Source organism: Lithobates pipiens, unplaced genomic scaffold, assembly GCF_037356315.1.
Source record: "Lithobates pipiens isolate NorthernLeopardFrog02 unplaced genomic scaffold, aLitPip1_a1.2 Scaffold_18, whole genome shotgun sequence".
NCBI classification, from domain to species: Eukaryota; Metazoa; Chordata; class Amphibia; order Anura; family Ranidae; genus Lithobates; species Lithobates pipiens.
The window spans coordinates 554,665,731-554,682,608 of NW_027507758.1; the positions used below are offsets into that span (position 1 = coordinate 554,665,731).

At 39.6% G+C, this 16,878-nt stretch overlaps 1 protein-coding gene across 2 annotated transcripts in view; it reads left to right on the forward strand.

The window, feature by feature from the left end:
• The window catches only part of LOC143988958 (adhesion G protein-coupled receptor F5-like), a 285,381-nt gene that overhangs the window by 136,255 nt on the left and 132,248 nt on the right, over positions 1-16,878 (forward strand). The window lies entirely within an intron of this gene.

Consider the following 16,878-nt stretch of genomic DNA (forward strand, 5'->3'; position numbering starts at 1 on the left):
AAAATCTGAAATAATCATACCGCCAGGGAGGTTAAAAAGCAAGCATAAAAGAAAAGTCATGTTGGGAAAAAAAACTATTTTGAGTTCAGCCAGTAATTTTTGGCACATACTTTCTTAATAGTTTGCATAATTAGGTGCTTGGCAGGGATGTGTTCATTGCCTAAATACATTGTGCTAAAAGGTGTCTCTCAACATCTTAGAAAGTTGGGAGCTATGGTACTTGTCTCAAGTATAATGTTTTAATTAGACCAGGTTTATAATGCATGCTTTTGCACTAATAATTACTTTTCAACCGATTTACGCATGTGTATTTGCTACTTTGTAATACATTAGTAGTATAAATGTGGAGTGTTCTTTCAATGCCTGTGGCTGTGTGCCATGCTTTGTGTACTCTGTTGTAAATGACGATACAATACCAGTGTTTTGTGTCATGACTTTTATTGCGGTAATTAAGTTTGGTTTAATAACCTTTGCTTGATACAGTAACAGTGAATAGATGTTTATTAGGTGTAGTGAGGTGTATGCCTTTCCTAAGAAGTAATGGCAAAGCTGACTATAAGTAGGGGCATTCGAATTTTGTTTAATTATTTAAAAATGTATTTTTATTTCTACAATGATTCTGGTATGTTTCTGGATAATGGTATAGTGTAAGAGAATTCTGTTGGAATTAGGAAGCTTGCAAATGTTTTAACATGAGGGACTAAACTTTTTTCCTTTTTACACAAAACATACATACAATTCATTAACCTAAATACTCGTCTCCAGTTATCTTAATAGTTTGACATTCCATTAACATACAGTGAATACTTAAATATTTATTAACACTAATCTACCCATAAATATACACACACATATATGTATATATCTATATATATATATATATATATATATATATATATATATATATGTATATATATATATATATATATATATATATATATATATATATATATATATATATATATATATATATATATATATATATATACACTATATTGTCCGGCCGTTTACCGTTTACCACGTGATCGCTCCGTCAAATGATGGAGTGATCACTTATGAACAAACCAGCGTCATGTTATGACGCCGGTTCCTCCCTCCCCCTCTCTGTACCGATCAGTACAGCGGAGGGGGAAGAGATCGGTGTCAGCAGTGATGTGGGCTGCATCTGCAGTGCCCACATCGCTGCTCACCGAAATTGAACCCCTCAATTCCCTGCCAATACTCTGCAATGCCAGCTAATACTCTGCAATACCCACCAATACTCTGCAATACCCGCTAATACTCTGCAATACCCGCCAATACTCTGCAATACCCGCCAATACTCTGCAATACCCGCTAATACTCTGCAATACCCACCAATACTCTGCAATACCCACTAATACTCTGCAATACCCGCTAATACTCTGCAATACTCTGCAATACCAGCTAATACTCTGCAATACCCGCTAATACTCTGCAATACCAGCTAATACTCTGCAATACCTGCTAATACTCTGCAATACTCTGCAATACCCGCCAATACTCTGCAATACCCACCAATACTCTGCAATACCAGCCAATACTCTGCAATACCAGCCAATACTCTGCAATACCCGCCAATACTCTGCAATACCAGCTAATACTCTGCAATACCAGCTAATACTCTGCAATACCCGCCAATACTCTGCAATACCCGCCAATACTCCACAATACCAGACAATACTCTGCAATACCAGCCAATACTCTGCAATACCCACCAATACTCTGCAATACCAGCTAATACTCTGCAATACCCGCTAATACGCTGCAGTACCCTCCAATACTCTGCAGTACCCGCCAATACTCTGCAGTACAATTCCAGCCAATACTCTGCAATACCCTACCAATACTCTGCAATACCCTGCCATAAATTGCCATACCCGGAGATACCCAGCCATACTCGGTGATACCCTGCAATACCCAGCCATAGACATCCCCCCCTTCCCGCCGCCCTCCGGTGCTTCTACCGACTCGCCAATACGATCAAAGCCAGAATCTTTTTTTTTTTTTTTTTTTTATTTCAGGCTTCCCAGCTTAGAGGTGAGATGTGGGGTCTTATTGACCCCATATCTCACTTTAAAGAGGACCTGTCATGCCATATTCCTATTACAAGGGATGTTTACATTCCTTGTAATAGGAATAAAAGTGATCAAAAAATTTATTTTTGGGGAAAAAAATGTCAAACTAAAATAAATAAAGTAAAATGAACAATAAGAAATTTAATTTTTTTAAAGCGCCCCTGTCCCCATGTGCTCGCATGCAGAAGCGAACGCATACGTAAGTCCCGCCCACATATGAAAACGGTGTTCAAACCACACATGTGAGGTATCGCTGCGAACGTTAACTGTAACTCAAAACATGTAACCAGAAAAAAAATTTAAAGCGTCGCCTATGGGGATTTTTAAGTAGCGATGTTTGGCGCCATTCCACGAGCATGTGCAATTTTGAAGAGTGACATGTTAGGTATCTATTTACTCGGCGTAACTTCATCTTTCACATTATGCAAAAATTGGGCTAACTTTACTGTGTTTTTTTTTTAAGCACAAAATTGTTTTTTTTCCAAAAAAAAGCATTCGAAAAATTCCTGCGCAAATACCGTGCGAGATAAAAAGTTGCAACGACCACCATTGTATTCTCCAGGGTGTTTGCTAAAAAAACATATATAATGTTTTGGAATTCTATGTAATTTTCTAGCAAATAAATGATGATTTTTACATGTAGGAGAGAAATGTCAGAATTGTCCTGGGTGCTCCAGAACGCCTGATGGCGCTCCCTGCATGTTGGGCCTCTGTATGTGGCCACACTGTGTAAAAGTCTCACACATGTGGTATCGCCGTACTCGGGAGTAATAGCAGAATGTGTTTTGGGGTCTAATTTGTGGTATGCATATGCTGTGTGAGAAATAAACAGATAATATGACAATTTTGTTAAAAAAAAAAAAAATTGATTTTGCAAAGAATTGTGGGAAAAAATGACAGCTTCAAAAAGCTCATCATGCCTCTTACTAAATACCTTGGAATGTCTTCTTTCCAAAAAGGGGTCATTTGGGGGGTATTTGTACTTTTCTGGCATGTTAGGGTCTCAAGAATTGAAATAGGCTGTCAGTACTTCAGGTGTGATCAATTTTCAGATATTGACACCATAGCTTGTGGACTCTATAACTTTCACAAAGACCAAATAATATCCACCAATTTGTACTTATTTTTACCAAAGATATGTAGTAGTATAAATTTTGGCCAAAATTTATGAAGAAAAATTACTAATCTGCTAAATTTTATAACAAAAACGAGGAAAAATTCATATTTTTACAGAATTTTCAGATTCTGTAGGTCCAGTGTTGCATGACTGAGTAATTGTCATTTAAAATGTGAAAGCACCGAAAGCTGAAAATTGGTCTGGTTATTAAGGGTGTTTAAGTGCCCAGTGGTCAAGTGGTTAATGAATTGTGTGTATATGTTGTGTAAAAAGGAAAAAAAAAGTTTAATAAAGAGTATTTGAACTAAAAAAAAAGAACATGCATTTACGACTATGCATAGATTGTGTGCAAACAAGAAAACTGCATGCTTGCAGAATCTACTGTGTGACTGCGATGCACATACACACGCAAACAAGCTTTATCATATATATGTGGAATTTACAGACAAGTGTAATTTGCTATTAAATGTGTGCCCCATCGTCAGAACATATACCACCTAAGCAATGATAAAAATAAAACTGTGAATTTCTTCAAGGCTGATTTACATCTATGAGTTGCGGTAACATACCCGTTACTGCATTGCACATTACATGCATTGGTGCATGCAAAATAGCACCTAAAGCACTGAGGCATCATTTATGCTTTGCAATGCGATGCAATATACCATAGTGTGATGCAGTGTGATATTACAAAAATGTTGGAACAATGTATGATCTGACATGGCTGATAAAAGGGACATTCTTGTGCATTAGAAATTAATTGATCCATTGATTTCACGTTAACACCTAACCAGGGTAATGCACCGCACAAATGTAGATGGGCTGTTGATGATTTTAGGTCTGTTAGCATTTTGAAATACACAATGCAGATAGCACTGAAACAACTTAATGTGCACATGGCTAAAGAAAGTGTACCCCTGTCTCCTAGGGAAAGGGTGCCTTGACTGCTGGAAGATTGGCAGCCACATGGGTGCTAAACAAAAGCAGGGAGTTTAAGTGGTTCAGATGGGAGCACCAGATGACTGGGTAAAGTTGGAACTCTAGAAAAAGCCTACCCAAAGGCACGTCCCACCACTCTGAGGATATTCTGACATCACAAGAGTTGCCCGCCCACCTGTTGTGATTTTCATCACAGCTTTATTGGCGGTTTTACCTGGCCAGCGATGGGTTATGCCCTCAAGTTTAAGTCTTGGATCAGTTGAATGCCTGTCTCACACTGACAGTGGAGGCAGGCCTCTTAGACTATCTGTGTTTGTTATGGATGCTCACGGTATAACCGTGACTGGCATTGTTATGTGGTATGTTGAACACTGTTACAGTTAGAAGTTCAATAAAGTTGTGGCCCTAATTCCAACTTAAAGAAGAAGTATGGGTTTGGCTTTTTTCCCCATATTCATGCTTGCCTAGATGCTGTCCCCCCGGTGTCCCTGCACTGAGAACCGAGCCATTAAACATCGCTGATGCCTTGGTTCTCTCAGCTCCCCGAGAGGAACAAAGATTCCAATGATAATGATTTGTTTTTTCTTACAGTAACATCAGAAACAATGTGTTTTTTTTACATGCATATAGCTTGGAACATGCCCTTTTTGTTGCTAAGCGAGCCAGACGCATTTTACCTAAAGTTTTGACGTGTGTGTTCTCTAGTGAACCTTATAGGAAGCAATGACACAAAGGAAACACTACTTGGATGTTCAACATGCATGACAAACTAGAATAATACTGCGCTGCTCTTGTTCATTTGCTTTCATAAAAAAGGCCTTAAAGCGGAGTCCCACCTACTTAAGAGAAGGGGTCTAAAACAAAAGACCACCTCTCCGCCCCTCGTTTTTGGATATAAAAAAAAAGTTATTTTCTTCTAATGTACCTTTTTATGAAGTACCTAGTGTACTTCCAATCCATCCAGTCCGCGGTACAGGATGTCATATCCTTTTTGTGCAGCAAGACACCCCGCTGTCTTCTGGGACCTGTGTGTGTCCCAGAAGACAGCTAGCCATTCACAAAGTGCTTGCGCAGTAGGAAACGGGCAGTGAAGCTGCAAGGCTCCACTGCTGGTTTCCCTTAGTTAGAATGGTGGCGCCTGCAAGCAATCCGATGGACGGACCGGTCTTGTGAGGGGGGGCGACATTGCGGGAGGAACACCGCTTTAAAGGAAATATACGGCCACAGCATACAGTTTTCGTTTATAACATCAGTATAGTAATAAATAATACAAACAATAGATATTACTGACAATATGAGCTTACTTGAAAACAATCTTTCATGTTGTGAATGCTGCCTGTCTGTTGGCCATCTCTTTCCACAAATACCTGTATTTCCTGCATTATTTGCAGCTTCTCCTCTGCTGTTTGTATTACTAAGGACCACATATCCCATGGTACCTTGGTGCTGAAAGGCTTGATTCCTGTACTGGCTCCGCCTCTCAGCTCCTCTGCAGTTCAGAAGGCAGACGTTCTGTCCGAATCGCTGACCCATCAGAATAGGTAACGGAAGTGACGTTCTGTCACAACACTGCGACGGCCATCTTGCTACACACCGCACTCATCCGCAGTAAGCCTGCAGTCAGAAGACGGCAAGCGGACATCTTTTTACACCCAGCCAAGTCTTGCATTTCACACTTATTTTAAAAAGCTTATATAGTGAAATACAATATTTTTAAATCAGTGACACTGTTTTTATTTGAAATGCAAAACTTGGGTGGGTATAAAAAGATGTCCACTGCTGCTTTCTGACTGCAGGCTTACTGCGCCCAAGTGAAGGGTGTACCAAGATGGCCATTGCAGTGTAGTGACAGAACGTCACTTCTGTTACCTAATCTGATCAGGTCGCCGATTCTGGCGGAACACTGGCTCTGTGAAATGTGTGACATAGCAGTGTCAACCCACAGGGAATTGTGAATATGTGTAACCAAATTGAAGGAAATAAATGTGTGAGGATCTTCACAATGTAAGTTTGCAAACTTCAAGATTAGTCAGATTAATAAAAGTAGGCTAGAAATAATTGAAATACATCAATATATGACTTTACATTCTGACCATAGATACACGTTAAAGGATAACTCCACTTTTGTGAGGTTAAAAAAATAACAAATAAAGAAAAAATAATATAGCAAATATAATTGCGACACTAATCATATTGTAATTGAATGTTTTCAATGACCTTTCCTTTTCAATCTGCAGCCACTGTGATTTTCTGAGAATGCATTTCAATATGGCTACCTGGAGTTGTTCTGTACACAGAATGTGTACTGACCACTCCCCTAGAAACATAATTTCCTGCTTGTGTGATTGGCTCACCAATTTTCCCAGAAGTCTGCCTAAGATTTCAGGCATCCCTGCAACAAAAATGTCATTTTTGCAGAGATACTTTCAATAGGAACACGTCTAAAGGGATGCAGGCCCAGCAGATTTCCTCATTAGTGCCCTGCAGCTGCCACAGCTGACTGATAATTATGAAACCACTCCCATTAGACCCACTCGGTACAGAGGCACAGACAAACACACATGGATTACTTCAGAATAACAAAAGATAGGAATCTGCAACAAAGGTTGTTATAATCCTTGCAATATACATAGATCACCCAGAGGGGAATGCTTTTTTCTCAACAAAAGTGGAGTTACGCTTTAGGCTTGTACATAGAAAGTTGTATTTTCTACATTAAAGGCATGACAACCCCATATTGTTTTTCTTTTTTTTTTTCATTTAGGCCTCATGAACAAAGGACGTTTAAAGGATGTTTAAAAAAATTAAATAAAAATTAAATAAAAATAAAAAATACCAGCGCTGCTGCCAGGAAAAAAGCAGTGTTAAAAACTGTTAGCCACATTTTTATAATAGCGTTTATTGGCTTTTTTTCTGCATTTTTGGGCGTTAGCATTTTTTTGGTGTTTTTTCAGTAAAAACACTTAGTATAATGTAAAAATGCCTAAAAACGCTAAACGCTTGGCCACATTCAGAAGCATTTTTTATTTTTACAGCTTAACAGCCTCTGCTCCTGAACAAACAGGCTGTCATTTTTTTCTACTGCGCATAAATGTTTATGCCTCCAAACACCCCCAGGCTAACATGGAAGGGCATTTAGAGGCAGTTAAAAATAAAAACGTCACACGCCCCTAACAGCAACTGTAAAAATGTCCTGTGAGCCCTTATTATGAAATGGTGCTAGCCCTATGCTTTGTCATCAGTTCCGATTCAAATGCTTAGTCCTATAACCAAAGGTATGACATTTAGCTATCTAGAGGAAATCCTCTAACGGCGTAATATCTCTGACTCAGCTAGGGAAATAATGATCAATCACAGAGCCCTGGAGCTAAAACACACATAGAGAGCTCTTTTTATGTCATACAAAGGGTACCATTTACGTGTTTGCATGCTATGTCTACATAATATGGAGTTTTAGTTTTTTATTAATTAAAGCATACCCATAGTCACAAACCTGCAGTGTGCAGGAAAACAGGCACCATAATTGCTTCTCATTGTCTGTCCCTCCAGGGCATAGTTCATAGTCCCCAAAACTCCTATAAACCTGCGCTTAGTTACAGCCCTGTCTGCATCCAACAATGCAATGCTTCATGCTGGAGCTGTCTATCGACAAGATCTTGTCAATAGACTGCTCCAGCACGAAGCATTGCATTGTTGGATGCAGACAGGGCTGTAACTAAGCTTTCCAGGTGGGAGGTGTGCCTATGTCCCAACATCTGGAGAACTTAAAGATTTTGATAGAGGTTAGAACCACAGTCAGGTTTTTATTGTTGCCTGGGTCCCAATGGGGGCACTTGTTCCTGTAACAGCTGTCCAAGAGGGGGTTTCTCTAACACTGGACAGATATCCTCTCACTTCCTGTGCACAGTGAAGTGAAGAAAAATGGTAAAATTAGCAAAAATGTTGGCTTAAGATATACTTTAATAATGCACTATCACAGCAGGGGAGTCTTAGCCCTTGTACACACTGTCAGACATTCCGACAACCAAATCCATCGGATTTTGTCCGAAACTGGTGTTGCATACACACGGTCGGACAAAGTTGTCGGAAAATCCGATCGTTCAGAACGGATGACATTATTTCATTACGACGGGACTACGTTCAGGCTAGTAGCCAATAGCTTTGGTCTAGGAATTTGATCTGAGCATGCGTGGCACTTTGTCCGATCGGAAATCTCTACACACAATTGGACAAAGTCCGATCGGATCATGTTGTCGGAAAATTTTATAGCCCAGCTTTAAAACTTTGTCCGTCGGATATTCTGACGGAAACAGTCCGATGGAGCCCACACAGATTATCCGACAACACGGTCCGATCGGACATAATCCGTCAGAATGTCGGACCGTGTGTACAAGGGCTTAGAGGTAGTGGAATGACAGACAGTAAAAAAATTGTATATCTATATAGGGGTGGTTTATGATTCAATACAGGTGCATGTGTAATACGCCTAAGAATTCACGCAACATATAACAGAACAAAAAAATAAATTGGTAAAAACAAAATGTACATTTATATTGGACATACAGAATATAGCATCTATGCCCAGGGCTGCCATTAGAAATTTTGGGGCTCCATATAGTCTCTGTGACAGCCCCCCCATACAGCCTGCCTGGCAGGGTAGATCCCCCACCCCCTCCACTTCATACAGATAAGGGACTTATTGTGTATACACTGTAATCAGGTGTGGTCCCAACAATTAAATAAATGTTCCCAGGGCCCAAGGGTAGAGAGGGGACTATTTACTAATTTTCCAAATCAGGCGGCGTAATGCCAGCCAATTAAAGTAAAGTTCAAGCTTGCCCTGGTGGAGGCCAGAACTTTCAAATAATTGTCAGGAACAGCTTAGGGAATACTCTTCTTTATCCCAAAAATGACTAGAACGTCTCCGCTCTGTCCTCGGACCCTGCTCTTGAACTGTTGGAGTCCAGGGTACTTTTATTTAATGGGAGCCATGACCTATGGAATTATTGCACATGTGACCAAAGGTATTTAAAAAATCTCCTCTCTAGCCCTGGACCCCCTGCCAATCAGCACTGTCAATAAAGATGGTCAGGGGTCATGCAACCTCATAGGATAGTCAGAGGAGAATGAAAAATTCTCCTAAAAGCTTTAACTAGACAATTATAGAGGTCACAAGACTGTTATATACTGTTGATGAGAAAAGGTATTTAGCAGTTTATATTTACTAAAATAATTGCATTTCCATGTTCTGTGTGATGCGGGAGACCAGCTATAGTGAATTCAGGGTCCTGGGTTTACTAAAGCTTTAATAAATACCCATCTTAAATACATGTAAAAGAATAGGTATCTCCAGTTCCCAAGCACACCCAACTTGTTTAAGATCTCTTTTTGTCAGATATGGTAAGGTACAGTTAATGCCCTTGTTTGTATGTAGTCTCAATCTGCTCAGTGACATTCATTAGCCGTAAACTTTAAAGCAAATCCCTTTGAGTACTTTACTTCAACAGCAGGAAGCCTTGCTGAAAAGCATGTAGAACCACTCTGCAGATGACTGCCCTTTAATTTGAAGCAGCAGTTTCAACAAGTTCTCAAACAAAACAAGTAATGCCCTGTACACACGATAGGATTTTCCGACACCAAATGTTCGATACGACCGTGTGTAGGCTCCATCGGACATTTGTAGGCTCATCGGACATTTGTAGGCTCCATCGGAAATTTCGGACAACAAAAATTTGAGAGCTGGTTCTCAAATTTTCCAACAGCATAATTCCGACACACAAAATTCCACGCATGCTCGGAATCAAGCAGAAGAGCCGCATTTGCTATGGAACTTAATTTCTCTTGGCTCATCATACGTGTTGCATGCCACCGCGTTCTTTACTTTCGAAATTTCCGACAACATTTGTGCGACCGTGTGTATGGAAGACAAGTTTCAGCCAACATCAGTCGGAATTAAATCTACGGTTTTGTTGTCGGAAAATCCTATTGTGTGTACATAGCATAATGCACAGAGTGGAGGCCATACTTTGACCATTATACACATAAATTTTTTAGGGTTGGGCATAGGGGTGAACACTTCCACCTTTTTTTTCAATCCCTAGTGAGTTTTTACATTGAAAACAACGTCGCAACCAAACGGTTTGCACGTGGTTGCGACATTGTCCTACTAACTTAATTTGGCACGTTTGCCAAGTAGAATGCCTGAGTTAAATCCGTAATGAAACCTACTCATCTGGCTACCTTTAATGCTGACAGGAGACATTAGACTTCAGCAAGCCTTAACACAGGTTCCTTAGTGCATTCTGCCGCAATTCTATTAACATCGACTGCTCAAGCCTTGAAGAAGGAGGAGGATTTTACCCCAAAACTAGGTGGCTGTATTTCATGCTTTTAACAATTAAATGTTCCAAAAAGTCCTCGTGTGAGATGAACTTTTGCATCAGGTGCTCCTCAGTACACATCTAAAAATGTACTGTCTGGCAAACGCTTCCTTTGTCGCTTTGAGAGAGGGAGTAGCCTAGAACCAGAGCAGGGTCCATCCATACTTTATTCCAACCATGGATCTGCTTCTTTGAAGGAAAAATCGCTGTGTGGTAGATCCATCAGCATCAACTTTCATTTCTTTTAGTGCAGCACTATCACATACATTAGATATGAACAGACCTGAGCGCCCATCTTGTTAATTTGTAAGTAGATGGCAGGGAGAAGGAAAATACAAGGCTCAACCATCTGTTTTTAGTACCCCTTTGCCACCTGCATGAACTTAGCCTAAAGGCCCATACACACAATCAGACTTTTTGACAACAAACATGTAAATTAGCTGTTTTGGAGCAACATCCGACCACGTGTACACTCCATCGGACAAACTTTTTTTGGTTTTCATCTGACTTTTGTTGGCTGTGCGAACGAACTAACTTACTTTCTAGAAACAAAAGTCCGATGGAGCAAAGTCTGATCGTGTGTACAGAAAACCATAGGACTTTTGTACAAAGTACAAACAGGCATGCTCAGAACCAATGCAAAAGATCAGACAACAATACAGAAGTTGACCAAAGGTGGCGGTAAAGAGCAGAAAAACCACGTGATTTGGTGAAAGTTGGCTGAAAAAGTCCTGCTGTGTGTATGCAATACAAGTTCAGGGCCGACGCCCTTTGTACAAAAATCCAAGGGAAAGTTTGTACAAAGTCCTATCGTGTGTATGAGGCTTAACACTGTTGATCCATTTCACCGACTCCTTTCCCATAGTCCTTTGGTATTAAAAACATGGAGTGTAGTCACATAACGCACTGCTATAAGAACATTCATATTACAGCCCGGGGCAAACCCTACAGGGCCATTTGCATATATTTTAATGCAATGAAAACCATTTAGTTTTACGAGCTCTATTAACAGTGGGAATCTACCTTTGCGAGCTGCCCACAACACATATTCATTATTGACTGTATTCTATTGGTTACTCAGTTACGACACAAAAGACATACTGTTTAGTGGAAACAGGTTTCATTCTGGTGTTTCTTTATTTTGAGACAAGGAAATATGTAACATAATAGGAACTATAAATCCCTCCTGGAAAGCAGTTGTTGAAAACACCCATTCAAATGGAGCAGATTAGTATTGGGTGTCAGTGCTGAATGCGGGAGAAGTGTGAACAACTAAGTTCCATTGCAGCCTCGAATCTGAGCCAGGCATATGCATGACTTTCCTGAAAGCCAGTGTAACTCCCAGAGCGTTATTGTGTTTTATGATGTTTCATTGTACTTCTGTGTTACAACAAACAATAGACGTATTCTTATTATTTAAAAAAAAGGCTTTGTGGGTCAGGACCCAAGTGAAAGATGAATACAGCACTGTACTGAGATATTATTGATGAAAACCTGCTGCAGAGCGCTCTGGACCTCATACTGGGGTGAAGGTCCATCTTCTAACAGGACAAGACCCTAAGCACACAGCCAAAATAACAAAGGAGTGACTATGGGACAACTCTATGAATGTCCTTGAGTGGCCCAGCCAGAGCCCAGACTTGAACCCGATTAAACATCTCTGGAGAGATCTGAAAATGCTGTGCACAGTCCTGGTGGTTCCAAACATCTTCCATTTACAGATGATGGAGGCCACTGTGCTCATTGGGAACATCAATGCTGCAGAATTTTTTCTGTACCCTTCCCCAGATCTGTGCCTCCATATAATGCTGTCTCGAAAGTCTACAAATAATTCCCTGGACTTCTTGGCTTGGTTTGTGCTCTGACATGCACTGTTAAATGCAGGATCTTATATAGACAGGTGTGTGCATTTCCAAATCATATCCAATCAACTGAATTTACCATAGACGGACTCCAATCAAGTTGTAGAAACATCTCAAGGATGATCCGTGGAAACAGAATCCACCTGAGCGTGATGGCAGAAGCTGTGAATTCTTATGTACGTGAGATTTATTTTTTTGTTTTTTTGTTTTTTAATATGTTTGCAAAGATTTCAAACAAACTTTTTGCACATTGACATTATGGGGTATTGTTTGTAGAATTTTGAGGAAAATAATGAATTTAATCCATTTTGGAATAAGGCTGTAACATAAGAAAATGTGAAGTGCTGTGAATACTTTCCGGATGCACTGTATGTTCAAGTTATAATATAATGAATGGGTGAAGAAGTAATTAATTCTGGATGAGTAAAATGTATTTTGTTTATTACACGCATTGATATAGCCCTGACAATTTGCGCAGCACTTTACATATATACTCACTGTCCACTTTATTAGGTACACCTGTTCAATTGCTTGGTAATGCAACTTGCTAATCGGCCAATCACATGGCAGCACCTCAATGCATTTAGGCATTTAGACTTGGTGAAGAAGACTTGCTGAAGTTCAAACCGAGCATCAGAATGGGGAAGAAAGGGGATTTAAGTGACTTTAAAAGTGGTATGGTTGTTGCCAAACAGGCTGGTCTGAGTATTTCAAAAACTGCTAATCTACTGGGATTTTCACACACAACCCTCTCTAGGGTTTACAGAGAATGGTCCAAAAGAGAAAATATCCAGTGAGCGGAAGTTGTGTGGAGGAAAATGCCTTGTTGATGTTAGAGGAGAATGGGCAGACTGGTTGGAGAAGATTGAAAGGCAATAGTTAATCAAAAAAACACTCGTTACAACCAAGGTATGCAGAATACATCTCTGAATCCACAACACATCGAACGTTTATGCAGATGGGCTACAGCAGTAGAAGACCACACCTGGTGCCACTCTCAGCTGCTAAGAACAGGAAACTGAGGCTACAATTCACACAGGCTCACCAAAATTGGACAATAGAAGATTGGAAAAACATTGCCCGGCCTGATGAGTCTTGATTTCAGCTGCGACATTCAGATGGTAGGGTCAGAATTTGGTGTAAACAACATGGAAGCATGGATCCATCCTGCCTTGTATGAACGGTTCAGGCTGGTGGTGGTGTAATATATGCGGTGGATTTTTTTTGACACACTTTAGGCGCCTTAGTACCATTTTTGTTTAAACGCCACGGCCTACCTGAGTATTGTTGCTGACCCATGTCTATCCCTTTATGACTACAGTGTACCCATCTTCTGATGAATACTTCCAGCAGGATAATACACCATGTCACAAAGCTCCAATCATCTCACCACTGGTTTCCTGAACATGACAATGAGACCAGATCTCAATCCAATGATGAATGAATCAAAATGTAACACATCTGCAACAACTGCGTGATGCTATCATGTCAATATGGACCAAAATCTCAGAGACATTTTTATACCTTGTTGAATCTGTCATAAAGAATTTAGGCAGTTATGAAGGCAAAAAGGGGTCCAACCCGCTACTAAGAAGGTGTACCTAATAAAGTGGCCATTGAGTGTATATGGTACATTTGCTTCAGTCAACTCACATTCATACATACACATACTAGGGCCGATTTAGAGAGGAGCCAATTAATCTAGGACCATGTCTTTGGAGTGTGGGAGGAAACCCACACAAGCACCGGGTGAACATGCAAACTCCATGCAAGTAGTTGAACTTAACAATTTTTCACTGCTCACAAACCAGCCTGTATCCTCTTTGATGCACTGCATTCAGCTAGGTAGGTAGGTACCAAGGCCCTGGAGTCAGCTTTTGCTCCACTATAGTCCACCATCTAAATAACAGGCACACACCGAAGACATCCAGTCAGGGTTTATTGCCATAACATCACACTGCTCACTTCCATCCAAAGTCACGCCCCAACATGTTATGCTTACAACAGGACCCCTGTTGTGGGTTAAACATGTTGGGTGCATGGCTTTGGGTGGGAGTGAGCAGTGTTCTGTCGTTACAATAATCCATACGGGTGGTGTCATGGTTGGGATTCAAACTGATGACCCAGGTGGAAGCACTAACCACTAAAAATTAACATTATAGATAGTTTAAAGGAGTTGTAGCACTTTTAAACTGTGCTGTCTTATAGTGGGTTAAGTCCAAGGAGGTACATGCCACCTTGTGGACTTACCTCTTTTCTTTACAATTAACACTTTTTCAGAAAGCCAGAAGTACTGCTGTTGCAAAATTTCTGGTGCTCTGATGGCACATCAGATGGTGCACACCAGATGATGCACATCAGTCGCTCTGTCCAGCTTTCCCCTCCACTGTCCCTTTGTATTTTTTTAATAGGTTCACATAATATAAAGTGCTGTTAATGTTCTCATGACAATGTATAAATTAAATGTTCAAGCTCTCGCCAGTTTTTGGGGGCTGCTGTTGGTAAAACTGAATTTCTGGTGGCCAATCTTAGCCTATATTTAACTTCCACAGAGAGAAGACTGTGTTATGTCTGAGTCCTTTTCTGAAATTGCAAGAACTGACAGGGGTTGATTATGCTGCCATAGATATTTAATCGATTACGTAACATAATATGGCAGCTTTTCCCCAACAACCAGTTCTCGATCGTGCAGCCAACATCATATAGACTTCAGCACTGTTGATGACAGTAAGCTCAGGGCTGTTAACAATTTAACAACTTAAAAAAAACTATAATAATATTATTAATAATAAAAAAACTCCATTATTAATCATGTAAAATTATATTGGTTGCTTAAAATGTTGTCAGGAGTTATTGTGTGAATGTCAAACACACAAGAATGCCATAACGTCACTTTCTGCAATACTAAACTAACGCCCCATACACACTATCAGATTTTCTGCTGAGTTTTTCCTTCAGATTTACCAAAACCACATAATATGAGGTCAAACCTCAGGAATTTCAATTTGTATGCAATCAGGCAGGCCCTTGCACTATATGGTTTTGGTAAATCTGAAGACAAAAATCAGCAGAAAATCTGATAGTGTGTATGGGGCGTTAGGATAACCAAATATGTAAAGAATTTGAGATATTTGCCATTAATGACTTCATCTCTCGAATCTGTACATCCCCTAAAGACTAGAGCAATTTGTACATTTAAACTACGGGTCTATTTATTTGGCAATCATTTTCTCGCTATGATAAGATTTTATTTTTGGGGGGGGGGGGGGTAGCAATATTGTTTTGAACCAATTATTTTGTTTTCTATGTAATCTATAGACAAAACATAAATTTAAAAAAAAAAGTTTGGGTTTTTTCCTGTTTTGACCAATGTTACTTTACAAACGTAGTTTTACTGTAAAAAAAAATATATATTATTTGTTTAATTCTATTATTTGTTTATTTATAATACCACTTAAATGAAGTTTCTGGAACAAAGCATGCAAAGTTATTTGCAAATGAAAAAAACTTTTTTTTTTCTTAACTTGAACATTCTCTTGATATGCAACAATGAAAAAGTAAGAAACAACACAAGTGAAAAAAATATTAATAGCAAAAAAAAAAAAACAGTTACAGGGAAGGGAGAGAGTGAGTAAGAAGTGAAATTAGGGCTGATTAGAGTTAACTACAGGTTAGTAAGTACTATGAACACATATTTTTTTAAATAGATGTTATGTCATATGCTGCAAATGAAGGCTACTCCTTTGATCCACAAATTAACGAAATTGTCAGTACAATGAAACATTATAACATTTTGCACAGTAGCAGCAATACAAAGCAACTACTGGCTGTCAACTTACAGCCGGCTTTTCATAGTAATAGTGGTGGGAGGAGAGCCACAGCAAGGGGAGAGGAGCTAGACATAAGGGATGGTTCCTGAAAATGTTTTTGATGTTTAAGTAACTTATCTTGGTTAAAGGTTGTGCCATTTGGAGTGACTCACCTCGACTAGATTAATAAGTTGCAGATGGAGTGAAATGCTTTTGTTAGAATTTGCAGGAAAAGGTGGAACAGCCTGTTTATTGGATACTACAATAAACATGAACAAGGCTTTTAAATGGAGAGCAGCTTTCCTTGCATTTTATTTGCTTAAATGTGAAAGTCAGAGGCAGTAGTGCCTTAATGTTACACGGCACATACAGATATATGGGGCTGTAGGCACAGGAGTGCCTAGGCACGCTTTTTTTTTTACCAGGAAGTACATAGGCATTTTCAGGATGAATTTAAGATAAAGGTATATTTTCAGGGTAAATGTTTCTTAGACACAATCATTTTTCTTAATGTTCCCTCTAACATAGCAAATCTTCATAATTTGGGGTCAGTTTCAGTGTTCAAGCTAAATATAGCAGGGAAAGGAAGGCTGTGTTACACTACCTTCTGTCACAGCAAATTACCAAAACCATCTTTCTGGCTTGATGATCAGTTGGTAATTGTCAAAAGGGGTG